We start from the raw sequence: 22,761 nt of genomic DNA, 5'->3' as shown, positions 1-22,761 counted from the left end.
TTCAAACATGAGAGTCTATTGATAAAGTAAAGAACCAGGTTACATTAGCTCTGCTTGGTGAGGCTCGAGTTGGTAGATGAGCACTATAACCAGGATTTACTCAGGTTACATGCTTCAGACTCTAGGATTGGGTGACATAGCTTCAAAAGTTGCTAGGTGCCGAACAGTTATGGCTGCCTGTTGCGGCAGCTCTCTCTTCCTTGTCTGTTTCTTGAAACTTTTCATATCTTTTTCGTCATCTTTGCATTTAGAGTGGGTCATCACTTTGTATGGTTCATTTATTGGTCATGGAAACCAAACTGGTTTTGTCTTCAGTGATATTTTTACTATTTTTTCTCCTGTGTTTGTCTGGAGATCCTACATGTAACCATGGCTGCATTGTTAACATGTAAAATCAGCTGTTTGCAGCCTGTAGCATGCCAATGCTAACTGGTGCAAGGCCTGATGTTTTCTCACAAAGTGAGAAGGAGGTGAGGACAACGTGCTGGTTCTGAGGTGTGAGCTAAGAAGGTACGACTTCGACCTGTCTTTCAATCTATCGTTATGGGGAATGTAAGATCTATCTCCCATAAGATGGAGGAGCTAGCTGTGCTTACTCAACAACAGGGGAATACCAGAGGGCTGAGTAGCATCATGCTACATACTCATACAATATAGCAATGTCCATATCTAAGTCTGGTCCATTGATTGAGGGGGACAGCTTTAACAATATTTGCCCCATTGACTGTTGTAACACACCTGTTTGTCCTCTTGTACCATGAGTCATGATGATATTAAGTGCTGAAGCAGTGAGTCAGTTGCATTTCCACCTTTATTGGTAACAGTTTTTCTGTATATTTTGCTGCATGTCTAACCCCTTGTAGCCAAACCATCTCCAAACCACCGAGGCAGCTCCCCTTTGTGGTGCTAGATACTCATTTGAGACTGAAGCTGATGCTACTGTGTTGCTCTTGTCATATTTTGTTGCATCTTTACAGAGTAAATATAGAAATATGACCATTTTTTATCATCATCAAAGAAGTTACATTGTATTATAGTAGATGGTATGATAAGGCATGCACCTGACGGACATGTCTCAGAGCACCAGGCTGTAAGTAGCTCTCAATACAGCCTGGCACTAAACTACGCTACAAACTAGAGGTGGGAGAAAAAATCCAAAATCAATATACCAGGATTTTGTGTTTGACATTATCAAAATCATGATCCTTTGTCAAAAAATTGATGTTTTGTCAAGTTCAAATTTTTCATTTCAGTCTTTGTTTATGAACTGGATTGGAAAAAAAGTTACCTCTTTTCTCCAGCAGAGGGTGAAATGTTTCTCTTTGAATCATGTGATGTGCATTTTATGTGAAAATATGGCTCCTGATAAAGTCTGTATCATCATCATCATTTAATTTTTTCACATGGTCTGGTGTTAAAAAAGCAAACTGAAAATCGCAAAAATCATAAACAAGAAGAATCACAATTCAAACCGAATCAGCACCCCAAAAAATTGGATTGCATATCGTCCCAGCCCTAAAACAAACTCAGTTTAAAAGTTTGCATGTTGTCAAATTTCAAACTACACAGCTTCTTGACTATTAACAAATTCTTTACTTTGCCTCTTAGTGTCTTGCAAAAAGTTGTGTAGAATACAGAGAAGTAGTGTTTAAAACATGATCCACTCTCTGGAACAAATGCATGCCTTGGTAAGAGTCATGTGTTTATGATGGTGGATAATGGTGCTCATGGGAAATGGAGTCTTCATCCTGGAAAAACACCACGGTTTTCAAATAGTCCTCACAGCCCTCTTAACTTTGTTATTTTGTGCCTTCATCTTGTTTTTCTTCCTGAATTACCCTTCAATTGTTCCTACTTTTACTCACTCAGTCTTAAATAGAAACATTGATGAGACCAGCTCTGCCATCTTCCTGTTTACAAATTACCAATCAGAAGTACACACAAGGAGCGCATGACTTACTCCCATTGAGTGATGTTTTTGGTAATCGGAGTTGTTAAAACTCAAAAAATGAAAAATGAAGCTAGTCCTTTTACAAAAAAGAAAATAATACTTCTGACTGCATGAGCTTTATAAAAAATATTCAATAGAAAGGCAATCAAGATGATTGGACATAAGTGAGGCTCTGTCCATCACTGTCCATCCATGCTGGTTATTAAATTGAGAACCTTTTTTCCTCTCATCTTCTCTCTCCCTCCCACTTCTTTCCTGCTTGCTGCCTTGGCACCAGTCATGTGCTGGCTTTATACCATAGTTTCCCTCCTCTCCTTTCCTCTCCTCTGCCTCCACTCTCCCCTTTTTCATCTCTCGGCAGCCAACATGGTGATTTATGGTGGAACTTAAAAACCAACCCCGCACGAGAAGCTGCAGTTATTTTACACCACTTTATTGACGTGTTTTATGAACTCGTGTTCGTGAGCAAAATCCGGAAAAAACAATGCTGATAAGAGTCAATTTGTTCGCTGGCTCCTGTAATCCGTAGAGATTTAATTTGACAAATGATTGTCTCTTTAAAACCGGCAGATAATCCAGGAATTAATGCAAATGGAAAAACGACGATTGGTTTAGTTCCATTTGAGTTATTGTTTCAGATGAAATATTACTCAGAAAATGTGCCTGACAGGGGGATTTGAATGGTTTAATTGAATAAAAGGTAGATTATACAAAAGACTGTGGAAAGTAATAAGAGTTAACTACCTTTCAAGAATGATATGAACCATTATTGTGTTACGAAACCAGAGTATTTTGTTCTAAATTATTCACAACTTAATAACTCTCTTAATGATCTCAAGTATCAGACTGGAGAGAAACTGTGCCCTGCAGTCGTCACTGTAACAAGTTCAGCAGATTTTCTGTTTTTCTCACATTTCTTCACAAAAACAACCCTGAGCAGCAGCACCTAGCATTCACTCATTCACACACTGACACACACACACACATACAGTCACCATCTGTCATGCTGTAACCTCCCTGAGCTCGCTTTCCCTCGCCGTCCTGCCGGGACACATGCTCGCTAATGATTCCATAACTTTGTTACCACCTCATTATGGTGGTTAGTAAGCGCCGTGGCTAGATTTACCGCTCTATAATGGAGTAGCGGTGCAGACTCATCTGCCTGACAGCCTTATTGATTCACGGCACCGTGACGAACAGACCAGCAGAGACTGCGTGGTAGCACTGCTGACCTCCACCTGCTCTCGAGCTACTGCCATCACAGCGTCCATCTGCCTCTCTCGCCGCCTCCTACATGTGATTGTGCTGCAGTCACAGTCACGCCTCAGCACTGCGCTGAAATATGCTGTAACCTAAATAAAACAGTTCTGCTGACAATGAAAGGCTGTCACATACAGCTCCACGGCTCTCTGTGTTGATCCGGCTCCAGACTCCCAGTACACGCTGACTGATGTGTTTACACACAGTTTCACACCACCTGGGAAAAAGTACCATAGCAGAGTGACTTGCCAGGGAACAGAAACAAAGCAAAGCCAGGATTTGAAGGCTGAACCCGAGTGGGGAATACACGCCAAACTGGCTCTGATGATGTTACGATGTGAAGGGATGGCGCCAAAGTTGGCCTGTGCAAGTTCCTCTATAGGGTGCACCGTCTTTGTGCACTTTCAAAAGCTCATTGGAAAACCTGTGAAGAAACATTCTCCTATTGCCAATAGGTTTCCTTTTAATGCAGCCAGAAACAGCTCAGCACATGAGCTGGGAAACCTCCGAAGAGGGGAGTGCCATCGTGACGAAAAGAGCCAATAAGGGCTGAAGTGCTTGTGCTGGCTGGGGTGAGGTAGGCTAAGCTACTCGAGGTGGAGGCATGATCAGATTAGAGAGGGATCGAGTGAGTGTGTTAAAGTCGTCGTGAGGGGTCAACCAGCATTCATAGTGACCTTTTGGTTTGGAGATGACCAGTTGGTCTCAGGAGCAGATAATCCATTGGAAAGCTGGTCTTACTGGCTGAGGAGCAGTCTCCCTTCCCCCACAATGGAAAATCAATATCGCTGCTTCATGTGGGATTGTTTGTCCAATAGTTTCAGGCAAATTGGGCTGACTAATGTTTACAAAGTTAGGTGGAAATAAGGCCTGGGCAATGTTTTTATTATTTTTTTAATTTAAAATTAATTTAATTTTTCAATTAATTTTATAAATTAATTACCTCCGCTTAGGAGGTTACATTTTTGGGAGCGTTTGTCTGTTTGTGAACAACCTTCACAAAGTTACACACACAGCAACAACATGGCTACCACAAACAAGAGTGAGAAGTTTGTTCCCAAGAAAGGAATAGTATCACCAGTGGTTTTGAACTGGTTTGTTCTTGGAGCGACAGATGGGGGTCAAGTAACTACATGCTGCAAAGTATGTCTAAAGCTAGGCCAGCCAATTATCATCATTTTTGTGGCATATTGGCTTTTTTTTTTAATCCAAAGACAAATAAAAAAAATAATTTAAAACTGTGTTATTTTGACTCTGACGCACTCTGTCTCCAGCATTGTCCCATCCACAGTACCATGTGATTGGTTACACGCAGAGCCATGGCTCAGGAAACAACCAATCAGCAGTAAAAGCTGTGCATGCACAGAGCTCACACACACTGCAGAGAAGAGACAAGGTTTTTCTATGTGGAGATAAATGTTTCAAATGCAAGTTTAGGCAGCAGACTCTCCTGGAATTGTGATAAACATCCAAGTCCCAGGTTTTTTAAGTTTTCATTTAACTTTATAAGACATGCTGCTGAGCCTGGGAGCTGTTCATTTGACATATTCTTAAACAAAGTTGAGTGTTGGAGTTTGTATTATTCAAAATTTTGACGCCATCATTTACACTTTTAGTGCAAATGTATATCGGCTCCAAATATCAATTATTTGCCTCCTTGACTACTCATAATCGGTATCTGTATCGCCCTGAAAAAAATATTGGTCTATCTCTATCTTAAGTAGGAATGGGTACCTTTTTCATTTGAAACGGTACGGTACTGATGCCCAGTGCCTGGCAATTGGTACCAGTACTCAACAGTATCAATTTTCGGTACTTTTTTGTTTATGTGGTAAAAAATATCAATTTATTTAATAACAAAAATATGATTTTCGTTTTTCAATTTAACATATTTATAACATATTTCATTATAGAACCTTGCAAAGCTGTGCTCATGTCCAGCACGGAAAATCACCCACTCTTCCACTCTCTCGCAGTCTCAAGGATGCATTTAAGTACCTAAACATGATACCTTTTGGTTTTACGTGAATCGGTACCCAGTATTTTTGACAGAACTCGCTCGGTACCTATAAAAGTACCTAATTCAGTACCCATTCCTAAACTTAAGCATATTGCAACAAAACGCAGCAGCACAACCAACTTATTCCAGCATTTAAAACAGAGGCACCCTGCTGAGCAGGAGAAATGCCATCCTCTACGAGGGGATCAAGACCACTACAACTAATAAACAGTTTCGAAAAAGGAGCTTACTGTGGTGGAATCCTTTACCCTTTACCACGAGGAAAAATTCAGAATCTGAAGGTGAGAGACAAAATTTGGGGTTTTAACTGGCTTCTCCTGAGTGAAACCTGTCTGTTTGAAGAGATGCAGTGGTAGAACACACGGTCTGTGATTCATTCCTGGAACCCATCAGCTGGTACCATATGAGTCAGGTAAGAATCCGATTCAAAATTCATCCTCATGCTCCCAGTACTTGTTGGATTGTAAACAATGATGATCAAATAATAATTATGCTAACAAGTCTTGGCAGTGAGAATTCATAATTGTTTATCTGAATAACAAAAGCTTGGCCACCGCTACAATCATCTATCATCATTCGAGGCTAAATGCGACACAACATCCTCGCTGATTCATATATTTTCCGTTACGTGTGTTCCTACAAGAGCAGAATTTATACCAAAGATGACTCTTTAATGATACATGACTCTGAACATAAGCCTGTGTTCCCTGTGTTCTCCTCCTGCATAGCACATCAGCCCTCTCCTCCTTGTTCCACCGCTTCTCATCCACTGGCCCTTGTGCCTGATTTAGCCAGCGCCTTGGGCCTGCAGCGACTGGCGGTGGTATAGAGGGCCATGTAAATGTCACCGTCTCAGAGGCTGTGCTCTGCAGAGCGTGAAATGAAATCTGGCAGAGTTTTAGGGCCATGCCTCTCTTCACATGGACATTCCTCTGTATATAAAATTCCAGTGCACGTCGTGATCACATCTGGACGCCCATCACTGCGTCTTTCTTTAACAATTACTGGAACGTCGGGTCGGGAAAGGTTGCGTTTGCTTTGATGTCAGGATAAACATTTCCCCAACGGGATCATTAGTTCTAAAACAGATTAATATTGTCGTGATGTGAAATTGGATAGCACTGCTAATCCAAACTAATCCTATGGATCATACAGCTGTATCAAGATTACTGCATGTTACATGCATGTTTACAAATGATCAAAGCGCGATCTGTGATACAGATCTGACGCTCATTTATCAGCCACACCATTATTGTTTTGAAAAGCTTAGAGTCTGCCACAACAGGAGGACACAGAAGAGCTGCGAGCGCTGTACGCTGGCACAGAAGGACGATGAGTAGTTCAACATTTCACTGCAGGATAAGTTCCTCGCAGGGTTTCCTCTACTGGGAGGATTGGCAGTGTACGCTTAAAGGGCTCTTTCTCAATCAAAATCAAGAACAGGAAGGGGGCTTACGGTGCGGTTCGGACGCTATTTCAGAACCAAAGCAACCGCAGTCCTGCCTCAGACCATCTCTTGTGGGCTCTTGTTGTCAGAGATAGGATCAAAGTAAGCCTGTGTGGAGCCGGTAAGGCTTGAGGAGGAGGGGGAAATATCCAGATGTAGATTCATCAGAATTCCCGCTTTGACAATCAGTCGACTGAGGCCATCCTTCTCACTAACGCTCTCTGAGAGCTGTCAGCATTTAGATGAGCTCAATAAAAAAAAACTCATCTCAGTCTATTCTAAAGCGATGACATCAATTAAAGGCTGTCATCACAAATATCTACCCTTTCAAATACCTATTGTTGAAATTGCGCCCTTGTGCTTATCGCCTCCATTCATCTCTCAGCGCGACACTTAAAGCAGAGGCACTTCCGGACATTTACAAATAGGCCTCTCTCGACTCAATTTAGAGCTGTACCTTTTACAGCTAATCTTGTGTAACAAGCTCTTAAATAAATCTCCCTGCTTTAAATAAACACAAGCTGAGCTCTCGAAGGCTGGGTCACATGACAGTCTGGACCTCCTGAGGAGATCCCGAAGGCTTCTTAGAAATATTTAATGAATTGAGTGTATTTCATTAAATGAGAGCAAGTTCTTTGAACATAATGGAAAACACAGTCTTCAGTATGAGTCATGTGTGTACAGCTCTGTGGAACCACACTTGCCTATGAGCTCTAAAATGGCTGAGTGTAACCGTGAACACACACTCCGTCGCTGCGTGACACTGCCCGGCCGCTCAGAGGGGAGTCAGTGCTGGGGAGATCTTGTCATGCCCCCTGATTCATCGTCTTCCTCCATCTCCTGTCACTGCCACTGAGAGGAGGCCGGGGCCAGCTGCTGCAGGGCGCTGCAGAGAGCTGTGGTGTGGAGCGATGCCGGCAGGTCAAGAGGAGCCCTCTCTCTGCTCACACACTAAGCCAGTCCTCTGCGCTGTGATCAACAAGCTGCTTCACAAAACAAGTATGAGAGGAATAAATATGAGCTAGCTGCAGAAAGACCAGAGACTACGTTTACCAAACTAAAAAAAATATACATATATTTTCTGGAAAAATAAAAATGACTGTGTGTGTGAGGCTGACATGTTGTTAGGATAAGAGGGTAAAAAAATGTGTCATTTTAAACCAGATAACATGACTGTGTAGCATGGCAACAATTGAAGAGGCTTCTAAAGTGCAAGGCAACTAGGCAACTTCTTGCCATGAGAAATGAAACCTATAAAGAAGAGATAACATCACGTCATTCATGTGACCTGAGCTGTGCCTCTGATAGGGTGAGCTTACGATCTTAATATCCTCTGAACGGCCGAGTAAGAAAAAAATCACCCCCTGTACAGTGTGTGCCAATAGCAAAAGTAGCGATTCAGACAGGAGATGTCTTTTAAACCAGGCAGTAAATAGGTTAATTTCTGCTTTGAAAACAGCTTTTTTAGGCTCGTTGTATGTGGCTTCTGGTACTTCCAGAGCCAGCCTCAAGTAGACACTTAAGAAACAGCAAGTTTAAGCAATTCCACATGTCTCATATTCGTAGACCAGAGGATGCCTCAAGGGTCCACCATGAGCTAGCTGTAGAAACACCAGAAACCAAGCCAGAAAAGTCAGTTTTTACAGAAAAAAAAACAAGTAAAAAAAAAAACAGCTTTGGTTCTAGTATCTCATTTCTCTATTTCCACACACTTGCTATTTCTGAATTTACTAAACTAAAGAATTTTGCCCATATAAGGGCATAGCTGACTTGGCAAACAAACAGGCACCCAGTAACTGCAAAGGGGCTAAAGACCTGCCTCTCTGTTTGGGTTGGGATGCCCGGTAAATTTGATAAAATATGTTTCTCAATTCTCGGTAAAGATAATGTCGGGAAATGGGGACAAAAACTGCGCCTCTATTATAGTGTTACGGTAATGTTGATCCAGGCTGCGGTGCTTCACAGTAGTTACGGTAATACACAGGCTCGCTTAAGCAGCAGACGTCTTGTTTTAACTTTAAATGATACATCTTGCAATCTAAACAGCCATAGAATCAATTTATGCTTTTGTTGTACAGTATATTTTGTAAAAAAGGAAAATACGCCTGCTCCAATAAAAACTATTTTAGACAAATTTCAATCGTTAATTATTCCCAGTTCGCAGCTGTAATCTCAACAGCCACAGAACTGACTTTTGTTTGAAGTAATGGTAAAGGGAATCCTTGAACAAGTTGCTTTAGCAGATTTCGTCGGTTTCTTTAATGCAAAACTGGATGGAAATAAATCTTGTAACATTGCAGAAGCTTATCAAAACAATGCCGCAGTGGATGGGTGCCCTAAGTTTTTTTTAGCCGGGCAGTGTAAAAATTATAGTATTTTTGCCCTGACTTTTGCACATAATTGTAGCATCTGTCAACAATAGGTTTCAAAACACTGCATTAGAAAAAAATGGGTGATGTCACTGACACAACATCCATGGATAACCTACTTTTGACCCAGCTCTGACACAACCCAGCTGTACAGCTTCAGATGTTTTTCTTGCTCATCTTCAGGATTACGACTTCACAGTGAGATAAATGCTCATTTTCTTAGACTTAATTGCAATAAATAATAAATTAATCTGCTTTACATTTTAGTCATATTGCAGAATCCCTCATTAGTGTCAGGGGATGCTGGAAATGTCACAGTCATTTGTTCTAACAGGATGAGACACCTGTGCTGTGTGGGGGTTAAATCAGTTCACATGACACTGATTGCAGCCTATTCCTCATCCACCCATCGTCCCAGACAGGGATGATTGCCGCAAATATAACAGCTCTGATAAAACAATTCATCAAGGTGCCAGGAGGAGGGAAAGGAGGAGGACATGTTTAAAAAACTGTGGAGATGATAACAGTAGAGTAAAAGTCACAAGTGTTCGATCAATAAAGAGAAATTGACGTGATAAAATACTTTCTCCAGGCACTCCTGATGTTATCAGCTGTTCACAGAGCCCATACAAGTTTTCAATATGTACATAGATAAAGAGCATATACGTGATTCTGTGGCATAATCTTTAGTTCCTTCTGACAATCGTCTCAAAATCTCCTCCGAAGAGGCTTCAGCCCGCTTTCTCATCACTGTCAGTCTTGTCTAGACAAGCCACCCGGACTTCCTAAAGCCTCCGTCTGCATGCAAATGAGAGTCTCCGGCTTCACTGTGTATACAAGTGAACAGGCTGTCATATAAAAACATCACTATCCTCCCCTCCACTGACTCTGTGCATGTGAGGCTGACATGATGTTTGGATTACAGGGGGCAAAAACTATTTATGTTTTTGAATCCATAAGCGTTTTTGATTGCCTTGGAAATACATGTGCATCTTCAATTACATGTTGTCTCATTACGGAGGTATTTGAAAGCCCATCATTGCCTGATCCTTGAGGAAATGAGAGACTTCACTCTGTGGCGAGAAGCTGTTCACACACAGAGAAAGAAATTATGATAATATGAACTATGAAATTCTGAGTGGGTAAATTGAACGAGTGAACCTTTCATGGGAAATTATTTTAGCAGCATGACTGCTGTTTGACTTCTGATAACTGTAATTGGGTTAGAATGGAAGGGAAGGGATTTCAGGACATTTTCTAAGGGGAAAATCAATATTAGGTCATTTGAGGTGAAGTGTTGGTCATCTAGAGTGGATAGATGAGCTCAGCACTTGCTTTGACTGCTCTTCTTAGGTATATTTCATATATTATTATAGGAATTTGGCGTTTTATGAAAGGCTTGATGAGAACTTTTACAGTAAAGACACTAAAGCTCCACATTAAATGTATTGAATATAACTTAATGGTTAATTCAACACTTTCACACCAGCTCCAAAACCCTCAAACTCTTTCATTATGTCAATGTGTTGTTTTACAACCATGAAAGACGATTTGGAGACTACACTGAGTATTTTCTCTGCTTCATGCAACCTGATGTGTTGTTGCTCTGCCATCAGGTAAAAATAGAAGTCCCGTGTGACCTAACACCTTGACTAGTATTTCAACCCTGAGATAGATTAATATGGTTTTATCAAGGACTATTCTAATTAGTAGTAGAATTAGATAACCAATATTTGGAGCTGATATACATTTGAAGTAAAACTGAAAATATTTGTGTAAAAATTTAAACAATACAAACTCCAATACTTAACTTTGTTTAAATGCCATTAAGCGTGAGTTAATCAAACAGCTTCCAGGCTCAGCAGGATGTCTTAAAGAATTAAGTGAAAAATAATAAAAAATAAATAGCTCCCTGAAGTTTTCCACAGTAAGTAAAGTTTTTCAAAAAAAAATCAAAATGCCCAATATTGGCCCATTTGATAATTGGCCCAGCAGCCGATAATCGGATGGGCCAATAATCGGTCTGTCCCTAATTTCAACCTATCAGATCTGGTACCATGTAGGGGGCTGGACATGGATCTGGTGGGATTTATGGTTTCAACATTTCATCTGAAAATGTTAAAAAGCAGTGAAAAAAATCTGCATTTACACAGAAACACAAAGGGACTAGAAATGCTGTAGTAAGCATGCCAGGCCTGTAGTTGGCGCTATAACTGTCTTGTCCAAAAGCAGCTTTTGAGAGATCTACACCGAAGTAGAGTTGAGCTGATCATCTGGTGTATTGGTGTTTACTAAGAGCAGAAGTGGAGCAACAGATGCACATTTTGTTGAAAGACAGTCATCACCCTTACGAAAGAAAAATATATATGTACCAATATATTTTTGAAATTATTGTAAAATATTGTAATATATTATTTTCCCAATACATTTTCCAATATATTATATATTTGATATACATGGAATAATATATTGAGGGCACATATACAATATATTATATATTCATGAAATATTTTGCAATATATTGCAAAATATACAAATGATTGCCTTTCCATACATTGCAATGTATTAGAAAATATAAATACTAAATCTCATATATGGGAATATATGACCTAATATATGACATGATATTTTCCAATATGCTGCAATTTATTTTTCTTTCGTATGGGCAGATACAGCAGATTAAGTGGCACAAGCACAGCACGGTAGTCCGCCATGTTTCTGACAATGGTACTGTTGTTATGCTGTATGCATTCGCATGAAGCGGAGTGTGACGTCAGCGTTTCCACTGAAACGCCAGCTTACTGTCTACACAGCAACGGTGTTGGTAGTGCTTCAGAAAAATTTCACTCTGGAGGCCGTTTTCATAAGTTTGTGTTTTAGGTTGGCTTACACACCATTTCAGTGTAAACGCAAGGCCAAAACGCAACAAAAAAATGGAATATGGGAACCATTCACAGAGTTTTAGACTTTTATAACTTCATCCATGGTTCACAAATCTCTTTAGTAAGGAGTCAGTGGATTTATTCATCAATTTAGTGCTGGAGACTGGTGACCCCCTGCCACGGGAACACACCAAATACACTAATAGGCCAATCTAAGAACAGGCAAAAACAAGAAGATTTTTAATTTAGCTGATTTTTAGAAAATTGAAGTACTTTTTTTGCCAATATTGCTTCATTTTCTAAATCAATCTGGCATCACTGATATCATGTTAACCCTGGCATAGCCACTTCAGGGGTCTTGAGGCAACAAAAGCAGAAGAACATTTTCTTTTTGCATTGATTTAAATACAATTTTATCCATATTTTTGTTTACCTGTATGCAATAATAGATGAGATACGCAACTGTGAATAGTTTTTGATTTTGGAAGGCATTATGCGAGCCAGGGTACCTCCAGATATATGAGCTATCCTGAAATCCTGTATAATCCATTTACTGGCAGGTTTATCCAAAACTGTTTCAGGTTCATTTGAACTTCAACAGCAAATAGATGTAGCGTCAAATAGTAGCCACGAGATTGCACATACGGCTGTAATGTCACATACAAACAACCTGCGTACATATTGGATTTGTGTATGATAACTAAGGGGTTGGTAATCTGTGTGAATTGGGTTTGGCAGTGGATAAACACACAGAAAAAGCCTCTGACCATCACAGGTAATCTCCCTGTTGTGTATGTAAACAAAGGTTTGGTCAACAAACTCAATTCTGAACTCTGAAGTTGGTCCAAAATGGTATGAAGGAACACTTTCCAAGTCTTGAGTGAATGTATGCGCTGCTTTCTCTGGCTCTGATAACTAATGTTGTCCAGATTAGATTGCAAACACTGGGATACGGAAGCATCAGTGCGTGTATAATCCATTGTGAGCCACTGATTCCTCTATTATACCACAAATCTGCTGCTCACAGACTCAATATTGTGGGTTTTAGTTGTGCAGGTGACCATATACGCCATCACACTTCATTTAGACCAGGCATGGAGGGGAGTTATCTCTGGGATGAGTTTCCCCACAGGAATTATTCCTCCATTCAGCCCATCACCATCAGCAGCAGCTATGTGAATAAACCACTATCAATACGCCTATTTAAAGCAGCAGGCAGTGAGCAGAGCGTATGTTCAGAGTGGAAACAATAATATGATGTTAGAGAAGTACAGTAAGAAAACTGCTCAGCATTCAGCAGCTGATCCCTGCACAAAGGGGGAGTTGCATCTGTACTGAGGGAGAGGAAGTGTGTGCATAGGCAGTCCTCCCCAGCGTCTGGCCGAAAGTCTCCCCGGTGGATTATGTTACCCAACAATGGCTGTGGCCTTTCACAGTCAGAGCATGCTCCGAAAGCTGGAAGGCATACAAACATGCCTCTCTTCCTCTTTTCCCCTCACTCTCCCACCAGAATTGACATTGTCCCCCCTGGCAAACACAGGTCTACAGTATGTCTTTATCTCTACAAATGGGTGCCCTAGTTCTGGTAAAAGGCAAATAAAGAGGAAGCCTATCACACCAAAGTGTTTCAGCAGAGCATGCCATGGCACGAAAGGCATCACACACTGACAGGACTCAGTGTCACTGCGTGTTTGAGAGGACAAAGAAAGATGGCTGTTAGCGACTCCTTGCTAATAAAAGATGGTCCGGACAGAAGGCCTGTGGAATGATACAGTATGATGCGATGTACGGAAAAGCTCGGTGTGTTTATGATGTGTGTGTGTGGAAACACAAACAGCATCAGCACAGAGAGGGTGCCCGAGGCGTAGACTCTTGTAAGTCCTGCAGGCATGAGGAGGCATGAAGAGATGCTTTAATGGTAAACAACACTCTTCATCAGGCTTTCGAAAGCTGTGACCTAAAAGCTGCTGCACACGCACAAACCCCTCAGAGGATACTGTACGTACAGGAAAGTGACATCAGCAGTATGTGTAAGCAACTGTCTCATGCTTCAGTTGCAGCAATATGAGTGTGAGGGTATGACCCCCAAATGAGCTTTGCTTCCAAATTAAAGGCTTTGTGAGGACTGCCCATTTGACGTTGATTGCAGTGACACCTGTGGCCAAAACTGGTAGTGTTTTTATGGATAATGACCTTGTTTCCTGTGAGTGAATATCATCCGTTAATGGAGGACTGGGGATGTGGCTCTAGCCACAACGTGTTTGTTTTATTTTCTATTTTTCTCTTTTCTTTAAGACAAATTTTAGCCAAATGTAAAGCTTAGAGGTAATGTTTTCATTTATAGATATGTAGTGCTATCGTTTAAAACGTGACAACAGGCAAACTATGTGAACCCAGTGTGAACATAGTTTAGTGTTCAGAAAGAGAGCAGACTATCTGTTAAGTGCAGTGTTGCCAACTTAGTGTCGCTATATGTGACGAGTTTTCAGACCCCTGTAGTGACTCTTTTCCCCAAAAAGTGAATAAAAACTAATCTAGACAAGCCAGACAAGCCATCCTTGCATGCTCAGCAGTCCCTCCCAGCTACAGTCAAAGAAGGCAACTGTATGAAAATGGGCATGTCTCTTTTGGGGTCACACTTGCCAGTTCCAAGCCCTGATATAGGAGGAGGGCTGTTATTTTGACATTTTTTTCACCCAATTTCACTCAAAATTAATACCATCTCATAAAGAGTTCATGACAATTACAAGCAGATTTACCCAAAGTAAAATATGTCCACATTTGCAATGTTTCCAACCTTAGTGTTTTCTCTGCCTTTGCCATTTTTCACATATATTATCAACTTCAAATAATGACTTTGCTTCACTTTTGCCATACTACACTCATCCAACCTCACCATTCAGAGCTAACGTAACCTCACCCTTCATTTTATTTGATCTACTCTCAAGTTTGAACAGACCACTGCAGAAAAACTGCTGCACGTGAGTTGAAATGCTCTATGTCCATCAGGTTTATTCTTCTTTTTCTACTCTTCTGTTCTTTTTCTTTTTGACAGTCCAGCTCCAATATTCACAGTTATGTTAGAAATCGTTTTTTTAAAGAAAATGGGCAGTTCTTGCTTCTCACAGGCATGGTGTCGTCAAATAGACTTCTGGTCTTTGTGCTGTAAATGGATTCATGTTCCATTGGGAAAATCCACAGATACTGAGAAATTGAACATAGAAATAACCAATTTTGGTGCTGATGATCACATTTTAAAGTGTTTAAAGATTATTAACAGGCATACATTTAAATGAGACTCTATTTCAAGGTCCTCACAGGGCCTAAAGTAAGTGGGACAGCAAAATTTTACGTAAAGAAAATAACAGACAAGCTATTAAGGATAAATCCTAGAGAGGAGCAGAAAGTGATTTTTTTTCTCAGCTTAAACTCCTAAAAAGGGCAGATAATCTCAGAGGATCGGGATTAGTAAATTCAGTCAAGCACGGACTCTATCCATTCAGTGTGAGTTACAATCACACAGAGCACAGTGTGGCAGTGTCACACACACCCTTTGTGTAGTTCTAGTTGACTACAGGCTTCATATAAGAAGTTCAGCTCTCTCAGTTAGGAGCACAAAAACATAACTTTCTCCTCCTGCTTCCCCGAGGTGGCACACAGCTTGTTCTCCTTCCTTTACAAGAAAAAAATCCGCAGGAGGGAAGCTGAAGAAATTAAATTGGCCCACTGTCAGCTCCTATACAACCAATCTCAGCGACTATGAAAGCGCACAGGCTACGATTACAGGAGTGCTTGAAGAGTCCCCTCAAGTCAAACTACCATGTGTTATCTGTGAGAGCGAGAGGGAGACGCCTCAGAAACAGAAGGTGTCCTGTTCTTGTAAGTGAAGTGCTGAGGAGGAACAAGACGTAGTGGGACCGGATGGGGCTCTGCCCGGTGAAACAGTGCGGTGTAATTAAAATTCAACAAAGCAAAGAACACTGCCTGGAGCTACAGCACATCTGAGAATATACTGCTCCAGCTGACTCATCATTGCTGTCATCCACAAGCATCATTACGACATCATGACTCCTGGCCTTTCCTAATAAAACCTGAGGGGGACAAGCTATGAGCAACAGCTATGTCATCACCATGCAGGGCAAAATCTTCTCTGCCGTCATCATCCCTTATTTTCATTGTAAACCCTTCGGGGGAGTTAGAAAGCAATATTTGTGCCACAGCTTGTCTTTACCTCCTTCATCTGCCCCGCAGGCTGTTGGGATCTGATGGTCCTTTCATAATTTCATTTTAATTTCAGGCTCCCATGACTTCAAAGACAGAACACACAAACAGATCCATTTGGAGTGTCTATGGTTGACAACACATTTAAATCCAGAAAGTCTTATCTAAATAATTACGTGGCAAAGCAATGCTTTCTGGGTATGGCAGAAGTGTGAAAAACACACAGAGATTTTAAAATATTCAACAGCCCTTATCTCGCCTTGAAAGGATTTTTAATATTCCACAGGCAGCCTGTGGAAGGCAGGGGGATGAGGTGATGTTTACAGGTATTTTGTAGCACGCAGATTTCTCTGTGTTTTACTAAACTTGTGCAGAATTAGCTCTGAGGTAATAACATGAGATCAAAAAAAGAAGCAGCTAGATTTTTTTTTGATGCCATTAACTAGGGTTACAGAATTTCAGGACTTTTCAAAGTTGGAAACTTTATATGAAATCAACAAGATTTTTCGGAAATGTATATCAACTGCATTTACCTGGTCATATACATGTATAAAGATTAAATGTTTTGTTTTGTTATTAGCAGACATGCATGCAAACATGTCTCATACAATATTGTTAAATGACATATATTAATTTTCATGGAGTTTTTACCTGACAGAATCTAACTGTTTTGAATATGGGCATAAATATTTGGTAAAGCAAGCCTCTAAAAGTTGCACACATTTTAATGAGTATTTGTTAGTTTCACTTAAATGTGTCCATTACTTCAAGTTGAACTGTACCATCGGATATATTTAGGGATGGGTACTGGATTAGGTACTTTTATAGGTACCAACTGAATTTCGTCAGTAGTACCCGGTACCAATTAACGTTAAGTCAAAAGGTACCAAGTTTAGGTACCTTTTGACTTTGAAGTAGTGGAAGAGTAGGCGATTTTCCATGCTGGACATGAGCACAGCATTGCAAGGTTATATATTGAAGAATAAATATGTTCCATGGGAAAACTTTGAGGTTTTATTATTAAACAAATTAACATTAATCACCCCATTAACATCCACAAAAGTACCGAAAATGTCTACTGTTGAGTACCGATATCAATTGCCAGGTACCGGGCACCGGTACTGCATAATTTCAAATGTGAAAGGTCCTCATCCCTAGATATTTTATTTCACTACTATCATTGAAACTTACCTTGACAGGACTTCTAGGCTTTATTCACACATAGCTGGGGATTTTTAAGAAACAGATGTCCCCCCTCCTTGGTTTCGGTTTTTAAAAATACTTTCATCCGCACATTACTTGGCAAATCTGCAGATGAATACAGCTTCTAGCATGTCAAACCCGTAAGTGGCAATGTGTTTCAGGTATGAAACTTGTGCCAGCCAATCAGAATAAACCCCTGCAATTCAGATGTGACATTTGAGAACCAAATTTTTTTTCCAAATTTTTTCCAAAATCTTCACTTTGGCCGGAGTTTCCAGAAAAACATTATTATGAGTGGAATAATAAACTGTGGGGTAGTGGATGAGAGGCCTAAAATATGTGCAGTTTTTCAAACACCTGGCTACGTGTGGACACGGCCCTCTATTCTGAATCCAGAAATGTGGTCTCAATGAAAATGCTGTTGGCAAGTGAAGTAGTGATCAGTGATTAACAAATGTGTTCCATATGTTTTGTTTCAGCCAAGATCATTTTTGAAAACCTTATTCAAGTTGATGGCAAGAAAAAAAAATTCAAGCCAAAATTTCTCATGAAATTTAAGAACAAATAATTTGGCGGAACAAAACACTGAAAATTTTTGATATATATTATAACATTGCTAAAATCCCCATTGAAACTTTCAGGAAGCTTTCCTGAAATTTTACAGAAATTTCCCACCCCTTTTGAAACCCTCGTTGTATTATCCGTGCAGGAGGAAACCAGGACAATGATAACAGAGAAAGTATCTAATGAAAGCGAGTGAGAGGTGAGAGTTCAGCACAGAGTCCGTCATTATCTGCAAAGAGGCAAAGAGGACAAGGCAGCTAATGATTGCTCTGACACACACATATGAAGCCACTGCAGTCAGTCATACCAGCGAGATGCAGAGGGTCTCACAAGCGGGGGGATGGGAAGAGAAGAGAAGGGGGGAAGAAGACGCTTGGGGCCTTGTCTTCAACAAAAAAAAGGATGAACACGTTTTGAGGGAAGATGATCAACAGATTATGGGAGTGTTCGCTGCTTCTTTGAGATAAGAGGGCGCAAAAATGTCTGCCTTGCATTGCTGTTCACTTGAAGCAGGGAAGAAAAAAAGATCAAGAATAAGTCATTAAACACGCTTGAAATCTGGAGAATCTGTGTGCCCTGCAGCTTTCAGTCAATATTCCAATTCCTCCATCATCCAAGTGTTTAATCCATTTTGTTAGGGTCCCTCCTTCATACTTACTTGACCCCTCAGCTGTAATCCTCTCCAATCCTCCTTGAATGTACCTCAACTAGAGTCAGAATAACAATTGCACCATTTTCCCTTTCAAACGTACAACAATAATTACGAAGGCTGTTATAATAGCACATAATTTCCACCCTCACCAGGAGCTATTAATGCTGCGTTGTTCCAGCAGACCAACTGGTTGTGCATCAACATTAGACAAGTGATCCGTTCATAACGCAGCTGGAGTTAGTCTAGAGGGTCGTTTAGAGATGTAATGCTGTTCATTTATGGCCACCATACTACTTGTGGCTGTGTTTTAATGACCTGAATCACACACTGCTGTCTGTCTGTGCAGACCACATGCAACACTAGGCAAATTTCCAAGGGTGAAGCAAAGAGCCTGAAGAACAGATACACACTGTGGAGCAGATTGGTGTATAGGAAGGGGAGAATTGTGCTCCAGTGCTCATCAGTGCAGTGTCCAAAGCCTGGCAGGCTTCAGAAGGCAGATGTGGTCAGATTAACACCTCAAAACCTTGGACATGGAGAGTGATAGGGTGGCACATGCTCTAGCTGCCGGCTGTAACTGCGTTCTGGCCCCACAAGTGGCAGCAGGCTGTTCAGATTTCTCTTTTCACCAAGGAAGCAAAATGTTTGCATCTCATCATCTGGATGAAATATCCAAGACGCAATGCATACGCGTTTGTTCCGTCAAAGCGCACGCAAAAGGGAGACTGGAGAATTCACTCAGTGCAAGTAGCAGACACAGCAAGGAAAATGCAATCGAAAAACTTAATAGAAAACGATCTAGCACATTTCTTCAAGCGCACTGCTTTTAAAGAAAGTTACGCACATGTGCACAATAAATGTCGTTCTGCACACCCCAGCAATCTGACGTCCGGGGCTGCACACGTAAGAGAAAAGTGTCTCCCCAAGCGTGTTTTCATTATAAACATGTATCTGTTTCAAGTGCAAGGGAAATTCTCACAGCAGAATGAATGAAACGAGAAAAAGCAATTTGCGCATTTGCACCTTACCTTGTCCACACAGTAAACTGTCCGTCCGAGAATCGCCTCGAAAGTAATCCTCTGATATGAGTTGCCTCTTTGCCCGGTGAATAAAACAAGTCGAGGTGATCATATAAGGACGTCACTTGGATGGTAGGGTCCCACACACTGTAGTATCTTCCTGTATCGCTCCGTCTGTGGGCTGCAGAGGCATCACTGAACGTATGAAACAGCGCTTCACATGGAGGGAGGGATGGAGGGAGGGAACAACCGACATGGAGTCTGCAGCTGACTGGATTCTCCAACAGTCCTAGGACAACAGCAGTAATTTTACTCATTTATGGCAAATATTTCACCCACAACTACAAAATGTATTGCTAAATTTAATCCTAAAACATATATGACAGGCTATTCGTGTAGTTTCCGGAATAAAACATAAAAAAGAAGAAATTATGACGAGTTAATTTAGACCCCAGGTGTAGCTAATCAATAATTGACTTGCCCTGCTAGCTAGTAGGTGATGATTAATGCCTGAAGGCTAAAAGCTAATGTTAGCTTATCTACACGGTTGACTACAGAAATGTTGTATTTTGCCACAAATACTTGAAATTAGGCTATTAATTTTTACTAATACCTCTGGCAGTGACAGGAAAATATTAGACATGTAAAGGTATAACATTTCATTTTGTGCTTCTACTCAACCAGCTTGGTTAGCCTATAGCAGGGGTCGGCAACCTATGGCTTATGAGCCAGATGTGGCCATCAAAGTTTTTTTTCTATCACAATATATTTACTTTCACTTAAGTGTGATTTTAAGAGGCTATGGACAGAGAACCTGACCTACCTGACAGAAAATGCAGTGAACAGACTTGGGTGTTGAGATAAATGACAGATCATTGCCTTGGGAATTTATAGGGAGCTGAGCTAGCCACAGTGTTCTCCGTTTTAAAGTACAAAACACGACATGAAAATAAATAAATAAATAAATAAAAGGGACGACATGCCAACCAAAAAACGGAAGTGCAACAACCCAGCGCTGCAGTTCCATCAATGTCTGCTTGAGGCTGGCTGCAGAAAGACTGCATACCACATACACACCAAGCCAAAAAGCAGACTTTAACAGCATTAAAACATATATATTGCAACCTGGTTCAAAAAATATCTGGGTCAAAACCAAGGGGCAACATCCAGTAAGTAAAAATGAAGCCTATGGGAAAGTGCTAAAAGATGCTGTTCATCGAGATTCCACTTGAGGCTGGTTGCAGAAAGACCGGAATTCAAGTACACACCCAGCCATAAAAACTGACATTTACAGCATTAAAAAGCATATTCACAGCCTGGTCCAAGAACGGCTTTGGTCTAAAACGCTGATTTCACTATTGGCTCACACTGTACGTGAATTACATTTTTTGTAACTCAGCAATTTACAAGTTTTGGGATTGTTTGATTGTCCAATCAGAGGCACAGCTCAGGTCACGTGACTGCTGGGTGTCCTATATCTGTTCCAAGAAAAACTCACAGTCGGCATCTTAGCAAATGTGGCTGCGTGCGCGGATTGGCTTCAATTCACAGTTTCAGGAACAGACAGGTAACATCCTGGAGACTACGTCCATGTTTTATACTGACTATGGTCGAAATAGCTAATTCCCCTTCAGCACACACTTCACAGGGGGTGCTTTTTTTCTAACTCAGTGAACAAGAAGATATTGGCAGTTTTCGAATTTGCATGCTATACTAGCAGTGCGTACTGTATGTAGCTGTATGCAAAACAAATGTCAAAGTTGTAGTATGCGAAAAATACCCGGATGACGTACTTAATCGGGAAAATTCCACAGTATGCATCAGACCAAAGCGCCTGGTCCCATATCAGCGGTAAAAATTGGCGGAGAGCGGAGCAACAACAACTGCAGTAGCAGAGGAATATAAATGTAAGAGCCATTTCTTTTTTATCTTTAAATCCTCATCATTCACCACTGAAAGTTAATATAAAATGCTCTCTCTCTTGTGGTTTGTTTATTGTGTATATTTTCAATAAAGTTTTTTTGGGAAAAAAAGTCAGCCGTAGCCAACTTCTGTTTTCTTCGAACTGAAAACCAGCGTAGCATACTACAAAATTAACCCAACTGGACAGTCATACTACATACTGCTTGTGAACGTAGTATGTAGTAGGCTAATTCGAAAACGGCTATTATCAGAAGTAAAGACTCAACGTTTGCCAAATCACAGGCCCAGCTCACATGACAGACAGGTCTGGCACCCTGTAGCTATCAGTGAGGAGCCTCAAAACCCGCCTCTTGAGTCAGCAATTTCAATACAGCTTCCACTGACAATATCCTCTATCAGGAACAGACAGGTGACGTCACACAGACTACGTTCCTATGTAATTCAGTCAATTGCACAAAAAAATAAAAAATGAACAGTTGGGTTCCTGCTTTGACAGAGATCATTGTTAATTGGACAAACGTATCTGCCCTTATTTTACATCCAGAAAGAGATGCTGTGTGTGGATTTTCAACATAAAATGAGTGCTGCTGGTGATGCAAGGTTCTTTTTGTTCAACAGACTTGTTCACCTAATCAGCAAAGTTTGTGTGTTTTCTTTTTTGTGTTTGCATTTCCTCTTGTTTTTTTCCCTTTTTTTTGGTTTGTACTTTTTTTGTTGTTTTCATGTTTGCATTTTCTTCATGCTGTTTTTTTTGTTTTTGTTGTTGTCATTGTGTTTTGCACTTTAGGGCTACCATATATTGAAGCATATGTCTGAGGTTTGTCTCTGCTTGCAAAATCAAAAGGGTTGCCCAATAAAAAAGCAGTAAACTGAAATGAAACAAAAACATTGACCCATCTCATCATTAGCTCCATTGTAATTGTTGTCCTTTTTTCACTGGCAAAACGTATCCTGTATTTTAAAGTAAGAGTGGAAAAGAAGTGCTTAATGGGCTCATTTGCATTCAGTTGTGCTTTCATGACAGTTTCAGGATGCATTATTCCAAAGCAAAGGTCTTTAATACTAAATTACCCAATATATAATTATCATAATTAGAATTATAATTGTGTTGATTGCTAAATGTTGGATCATTTTTTGTGTGTGGAGTTTGCCTTTCTTTGCACAAAGATTGGGCGGCTCACTGCTGCACCGGTTCCTCCTGCACCTGCACACCTGTTCCCCATCAAGGCAATCACCACCTGCACTGGAGC

At 40.6% G+C, this 22,761-nt stretch overlaps 1 protein-coding gene across 3 annotated transcripts in view; it reads right to left on the bottom strand.

Annotated features, from left to right (window-relative positions):
* The window catches only part of LOC141807326 (disks large-associated protein 1-like), a 137,740-nt gene extending 117,969 nt beyond the window's left edge, over positions 1 to 19,771 (bottom strand). For all 3 annotated transcript variants that reach the window (XM_074693258.1, XM_074693259.1, XM_074693260.1), the window contains exon 1: positions 19,598 to 19,771. The gene's annotated coding sequence lies outside the window, so the exon portion shown is untranslated. The remainder of the gene's footprint in view (positions 1 to 19,597) is intronic.
* Positions 19,772 to 22,761: the final 2,990 nt, after the last annotated feature.

This window comes from Halichoeres trimaculatus, unplaced genomic scaffold (genome assembly GCF_033239565.1).
Source record: "Halichoeres trimaculatus isolate MK-OKI-2021-1 unplaced genomic scaffold, fHalTri1.1 fHalTri1_scaffold_18, whole genome shotgun sequence".
NCBI lineage: Eukaryota > Metazoa > Chordata > Actinopteri > Labriformes > Labridae > Halichoeres > Halichoeres trimaculatus.
This window is presented reverse-complemented; position numbering and strand designations above follow the sequence as displayed.